Raw genomic sequence first — 7,834 nt, forward strand, 5'->3', positions numbered from 1 at the left:
TTTATATAACTATTTATAATATATCATATGTTTTAAAAATTGGGCTTCTTATCTTAGCCCACTATAAGATGCTAGTGTTTAATTTAGCCCAATTTTACTAAAAGTCCAGAATCCCGTCATGTTCTAGGCTTAAATTCTAAACAATATGATTAAATATGGGAAACTTGCATTTTGGTTATTTTATTTTTAGACAGCTTGAAATCTGAACTTGTGAATTATAGTTTAAGTTTTTGACAACAGCATATTAAAGCCTAAACCGTGAAACCGGCCGGAGCCAAACCGTTAGTGACGGTTCGGTTCGGTTTGGTTTTTATTTTCAACGGTTTGGCTTCGGTTTTTGATTAGCAAAAACCGTACTAACGGTTTGGCTTACAGTTTGACCCAAAAACAGTCAAAACCGGACCGTTAACACCCCTAATCAAAGACGTATGAGGTCGCCTTTTAGCATTGAGTTATCCCGAAAATTCGGGCTTTATTCGTCATTAAGCAAATTTTTTTTTCTTTTTTTTAACCGCAAGTAGAATTAACTAACTTTAGGGAAGTGTGATGTCGCAATAGATGATTGGCCAAAATCAAACATCCAATTTTGATTTAATTAGAGATCGGCGATGCGTAAATTGTTAGCATCAAAGCCGCCACTCGCCGGAACTTAAAAACTCCGGCTACCGTCCATCACCACTAAGATCCAAATGAAGCTTACCAATAGCAATAAAACACCTTTCTCATAACATGGTGTCTGTCTTTGTTTTGCAATGCCCTCTTTTAAACCCACGAACCACACCCAAATCCATCGTCCCTGTGTAATCCAGTCGCTACTCAATCTATGCTCCAAAGGCCGCCTCACTGAAGCAGTCGAATCCCTAGACAATTTAGCATCCAAAGGCCTCCGTTTGGACACAAACCCTTTATCTGTTCTTATAAAACAGTGTGCCAATTCAAGATCGCTTAAAGAAGGCAAATGGGTTCATCTGCATTTGAGTCTCACAGGTCGGAAACGACCCGGAACGTTGTTATCCAATCAGCTGATTCATATGTACTCGGAATGTGGCGATTGTGATCGTGCACGCCAGGTGTTTGATAAAATGCCTGTGAGAAATTTGTATTCGTGGAACAATATGCTTTCTGGGTATGCTAAGTTAAGGATGATGAAGCCTGCCCGGAGGTTGTTTGATCGAATGGGTGACAAGGATGTCGTGTCGTGGAACACGATGGTTATTGGTTATGCGCACAATGAGAGGTTTGATGAGGCGTTGAAGTTTTTTAATGAGTTGAAAATGGTGAATATAGGATTGAATGAATTTAGTTTCGCTGGGGTTTTGACGGTTTGTGTGAAAACAAAGGATTTGAAACTAGCGAGACAGGTTCACGGGCAAGTGCTTGGCTTTGGATTCGTGTCGAGTTTGGTGCTTTGTAGTTCGATGATCGATTGTTATGCGAAATGTGGGGAGATGAGTGATGCACGCAAGCTATTTGATGAAATGCCTCGAAGAGACGTTGTTGGTTGGACTACTTTGATTTCGGGTTATGCAAAATGGGGTGACATGAAATCAGCTAGACAATTGTTTGATGACATGCCGGATAAGAATCCCATGTCGTTTAACGCATTGATTTCCGGGTATACTAGAAACGGGTTTGGGCACGAAGCCCTTAAAATGTTCATCCAAATGATGGTTCGGAGAGTCAAACCTGATCAGTTTACTTTCAGTTCTGCTCTGTGTGCGTGCGCTAGCATCCCTTCAATAAAAAACCGGAAGCAAATCCATGGGTTTTTAGTAAAAATGCATTTTAAACCAGCACGATAGTCGTTAGCTCCTTAATCGACATGTATTCCAAATGTGGAAATCTAGCACTCGGACAACTCGTTTTCGAACTCACAGGTGATAAAACTAATACAATCCTTTGGAACACCATGATATCCGCCTTCGCACAACACGGTCACCGGGAACAAGCAATAAACCTGTTTTCCGAAATGGTCAACTCACAAGTCAAACCGGATAGAATCACATTCGTGGTGATTCTAAATGCGTGTAGTCATTCGGGTCTAGTAAATGACGGGCTTCATATATTCAACAAAACAATGCATGAGCATAATATTATTCCTGATCAAGAACGTTATGCTTGTTTGATTGATCTTTTGGGCCGAGCAGGGCGTTTTGATGAGATGGTTAATCAGTTGAGAAACATGGCTGTTAAACCCGATGCTCGTGTGTGGAAAGCTTTATTAGGGGTTTGTAGGATTCATGGTAACTTAGATTTAGGAATAAAGGCTGCTGAGCGGTTAATTGAGTTAGAACCAGTGTCTTCTGTAGGATATGTGTTGCTTTCGGGTATATATGCAGCTTCCGGAAGGTGGGAATATGTGTCAAAAGTGAGAAAGCTTATGAATGAAAGAGATTTGAGGAAAGAACGAGGCGTTAGTTGGTTAGAAAACGATAATAAGTTGCACGCTTTCACGGTGGCTGATAAGTCGCGTGTTTTGAAAGATGAGTTTGAGTCGGTTTTGGAGATTTTGGCTACTGAGATGGAAGATGAAGATGATCAATCATTTGTTGAAGATTGAAGGAGGTGATTTTTATTTTGGAAGATATGAAGAAAGAGTGTAATTTGAGATGCTCTAAGTATTCAACTGATTCTACATATGGGAAATCAGACTAAAACGTGCTTGAAATGTTGTAAAAGGACATGGATGCCAAGTGTATTTTAGTGCTCGTTGGTGCATCTTGTGTTGAAAATGATAAAAGGACACACGACTAAGTGTTAAGAACTGATCCGATCACCATATGGATATTTCATGCGCCAAATTTGGTTATGGTTAGTTTTTTATTGGAGTGTTAATTGTGTTAGGTTGTAATCGTTAAAAACGATCACATGAAAAGAAAATAAGAAATGAAGCAGAGAAAGAAATTTTATTATCTCAAAATGAAAATTACACCAAACAAGAAACAAAGAAATATATATATATATATATATATATATATATATATATATATATATATATATATATATATATACTAGGTGGGTGCCCGCGCGATGCAGCGGAAAACACATACCTTGGTAATCATGTAACAAGTTTATGGGTGTTCATTGTTTGATTTAAAACCGTAAAACCGTTCAAGCTAGTCAATGGCTTGATTCACGGTTGATTTTTTTCATTAACTTCTGGCCGGTCATTTTTGGTTTTCGACGAAAACCTGTTGCTAACGGTTATCCCCACGATTTAAGTTTGGCCTTCATACTTTTTGTGAAGCCGTTACAAATTTGTACAACATTAATTTGAGTTTATGCTTTATACTGAAAATTGGCCATATAAAACCGGGCCGGTTGGTAAACTTATTATTGAAGCTCAATGTGTGAAACCAAACCATTAGTAACGATTCAGTTTGAATTTTAAACGATGAAGTTTTGGTTTTCAATAAAAAATATGAACCGGCGGTTTGACTTATTGCTTAACTTAGAAGCTGTTAAAATCGAATTCTGAACACCCATACGTAACATCCTAATTTTAATTGGAATAAACTATAGCAATACCATACCCAAATTAAAGACAATAAAATGCTCATTTTTATGGTGTAATTTTCTTAAAAGAATATTAAGATATGAAAAGGTTACGGCTGCTGGAAAATCGTTGGTGGGAAGTTGGTTAACAATTAAATTTAAAAGAAATACATTGATAAAGATGAAGGTTCAAAGTTGTAACTATTTCTTAAATTTACAAAAGTTGAGTAAAGTTTAGGGGGTAATGTTGTAACTATTTATAGGCATATTTTTTACATATTTTTTAATGGACAAGTTTATCCTTATTTTACATGCTATATAATGTGTGTATTATACATTATAAGTTGTAAATTACTTAAAAAAGATGTGTCTTAATTTGCCCATGACTTATGTATTATATATAGTATAGATATAGGGAGATGATCAAGAGAAAACTCGTATTTAGAGAGAAAACTTAAAAACTTATAAAGATTTATTTTTAATTAAAAATTAAAAAATATTTTCAAATTTTTGTTTTTACCATTATTCCTATATTTTCTTACTCTTTGCTCGAAAAAAATAAAAAAAATAATATAAATTAAAATAAATTAAAAAAAACCGCTGTAATGCACATACGTATTACTGTGCGATACCGTTGTATTACACATGTGTATTACTATGTATTTTTAAGTTTATAGTGTTTAATTGCATATATTCAATATTTGTGTATTGTATATGCGTAGTAGTGTTATATTATATGGAAAAAAATAATAATAAAATAAAAGTCGATATAGTTCACATGTGCGTTAATGTTGTATTACACATACGTACTAATGTGTATTCGATGTGCGTATTAGTCTTATATTGCATATATACAATAGTGTATATCAAATATATGCAATAATATTGTATTCTATGCAATACAAACACTTTTGTATATATGCAATACACACTATTACACATGTGCACTACACCGACGAGATTACTGACAATTTTTTTTTTTGAACCAATAACTACATATAAGAATAATGAAAAAAAAAGAAACTTCAAAATTTTTTTTTTTAAAAAGTTAAAAATAGTTTTTTTAGGAGTTTTTAAATTTTCTCTTTAATAGGAGTTTTCACTGGATCCCACCCATATATATATATATATATATAGAAAAAGGTTAAAATAAGAATAAAGAGTTTCCTACGAATGGTAAGAACCAATAGATTTTTGACATTTGGCATTAAAACCTATGGTAAAAGAATAATTCTAGTAAACTATGTCGGTTATAATAATGAAATAGTAATTCTAGGAAATTATATAAGTTTTTGGTTATTTTAAATTTCAACAATTGATTAACATGATCCAATGGGTATGATTTATTCCTAGTCTTCCTAGAAAACTATCTCTTTTTATTTTAACCCACCCCTATATATATATATATATATATATAAGGGAGATTTCAAATGAGAACTCCTTTGAGTTTTAAGAACTCGAAAGAACTCAACGTAACGAATTTTTTTACACATGGGTAATATATCTAGGTTACATATACGTAAAAAATTACATATTTTTTTATGCACCGAGTCGACTTTTTACACATGTGTAACGGACGTAAAAGTTAGTGCAATCACTCACATCTTTATGCTTTCTTCTATTTTGACTTTTTGGTCAGATTTAATCTCAACCACATATTCCAATCCATTTATTTAAACATGTGGCCAAAAATTGAGTTCTTAAGTTATTAAAACTCAACATGGTTCTCAAAATATCTCTCCCATATATATATATATATATATATAGGCTAAGTATAAAATGAAAACCCACTTGAGTTGTGAAAACTCTAGAAACCCATTCTCAGCCATATGTTTTTAATTAATGTTTAAATCTTGTGGTCCATAATTAAAGTGAATAAAAAATGTAAATATAAATATAACTTTTTCTCTCTCCTGAAAACATATATAAAAATTAGTAAAAAAATGTTAAAAAATAGCAAAACATTTTTTTTAATGTTTCGATGTTTTGTATTAAATGTTACAACATATATTACATGTAACAAAAAAAAAACGATGTTACATAGGGTTTTCACAACTCAAATGGGTTTTCATTTTAACCTTACCATATATATATATATATATATATATATATATATATATATATATATATATATATATATGGGTGAGATCTAGTGAAAACTCCTCTTAAAGAGAAAACTTAAAAACTCCTAAAAACCCCTAAAAACTATTTTTAACTTAAAATTTTTTTTAAGTTTCTTTTTTTTTCCATTATTCTTATATGTTGTTATTGGTTCAAAAAAAAAAACTTGTCGGTAATCTCGTCGGTGTGGTGCACATTTGTAATAGTGTGAATCACATATATGCAAAAGTGTTTGTATTGCATAGAATACAACACTATTGCACATATTTGATACACACTATTGTATATATGCAATATAAGACTAATACGTACATCGAATACACATTAGTACGTATGTGTAATACAACATTAAGGCACATGTGTACTACATCGATTTTTATTTTATTATTATTTTTTTCCATATAACACAACACTACTACACATATACAATACATAAATATTTAATATATGCAATTAAACACTATTAAACTTAAAAATACATAGTAATACACATGTGTAATACAACGGTATCGCATAGTAATACGTATGTGCATTACAGCGAGGTTTTTTTCTATTTTTTTATTGTTTTTTATTTTTTTCGAACAACGGGTAAGAAAGTATAAGGATAATGGCAAAAACAGAAATTCGAAAATATTTTTTTATTTTTAATTAAAAATAATTTTTTAGGAGTTTTTAAGTTTTCTCCTTAAAGATGAGTTTTTACTTGATGATCTCCCTCTACACACACACACACACTAGTTTTTAGCCTGCTTGTCACGCGACTTATTTTTATTTTTATAAAAAAATAGTAAATAGTAAAGTTGTTATATTTGTAATAATGTAAATGACTCAAATACTTTTAATAATATTCGTTCACTATTAATAATTTATTTCGGTTGAATTTAATTTAATTTTTTGTACGTAAATTATTTCACTGCATAATTTAATGTTTGTTGGTAATTTTTGTCTAAAAGACGAAGCCTGCTCGCAAAATGGAGCGAGTTGGGAGGCCCGACGTTTCAATTAAGGTTACTTTCAACTCTTTGACACCTCACACTATTTTACACATTAGTCTAACCTAATTAACTCAATGACTCATTTATTTATAAATAACTCAAAATAAGAAAGCCATCATATATACCACTAATATCGAAACGCACCGTAAATGTAAAAATATTATATCAATATGTTATACGAAGGTGCTATTAAAGCTAAAAACTCACCTCCAAATCAAACTGGTATAAAGAAATAAATACTTAACGAGATTCAACCAAAATATATTTAACCACAAATATTACAACTAAAGGTAAATTGGAAGCTTGTTAACAATGAAAAAAAGACCTCTGACTTCAATTCCCGATCAAGTATATAAAGTTATAAAATTGGACAATAAATGTTTTGCGGGCCAATCCGACTTAACTCATACGAAAATGCCCGTCTCCACTCGTTAACCGACAACATTTGCCACCTCTAGAATAGGAGATCGATCATTAGTCACCTACAATCTCGGTTTCAATATTAGAATAGTACTACCAAGTAGGTTATGAAAATTAATAGTTTCCCGTTTAAGGAAAACAAATATTATGTTACCTTTTTATCATTCAATCCCGCTCCCTCAAACGCAGAGAACGATCAGCAGACAACACTTCCGCGCCCACTGTAGAAATAAAGGAATCAAGTTCTAAAGCTATAATAACTTCTAGTCAAGCCCACAAAAATATACCTTGTAACTGCAATATCCAGCAGCATACGTATCTGTGCAAAACCACATCATAGTAAGAAGTTAATAATTACAAAAAGATATAACCGAAAATGACCAAATTGCCCATTTTACCAGTTAAAGCAAACAAAATGTCCATATAACCATTTTTTTTTCTAAAATGTCATCCAGTTGTCCCGCCCATATAAAGCACTGTATGTATCATGCATAACATGATACTCCACCATGAATTTCATTTATAACATGCATACATGATACATGAATTAATTAACCAACATATATTTACAAGAACTTGTATTGATAAAACTATGTCCCCTAAATTAAAATTTCCAATTTGTTTATATAATTAATTTATTGATTTAGTTTTGCTAATTTGTGTATGGTGTATGTTTTCAATTAAAACACTAAGATAAAATGATGGAAATTAATAAGACCATTGTGATGGATCAAAAATATATATCAAGCTTCTTTTGGATCACCTTAATTTGATGTATATCTCCATTCTAGTCCAAACAAACA

At 32.0% G+C, this 7,834-nt stretch overlaps 1 pseudogene; it reads left to right on the forward strand.

Annotated features, from left to right (window-relative positions):
* Nucleotides 1-686: 686 nt before the first annotated feature.
* On the forward strand, nucleotides 687-2,596 carry LOC143567459 (pentatricopeptide repeat-containing protein At2g21090 pseudogene; annotated as a pseudogene).
* The last annotated feature ends 5,238 nt before the right edge of the window (nucleotides 2,597-7,834 follow it).

Source organism: Bidens hawaiensis, unplaced genomic scaffold (assembly GCF_021521415.1).
Source record: "Bidens hawaiensis isolate Kalapana, Puna unplaced genomic scaffold, B.hawaiensis_p1.1 tig00023406_1, whole genome shotgun sequence".
NCBI classification, from domain to species: Eukaryota; Viridiplantae; Streptophyta; class Magnoliopsida; order Asterales; family Asteraceae; genus Bidens; species Bidens hawaiensis.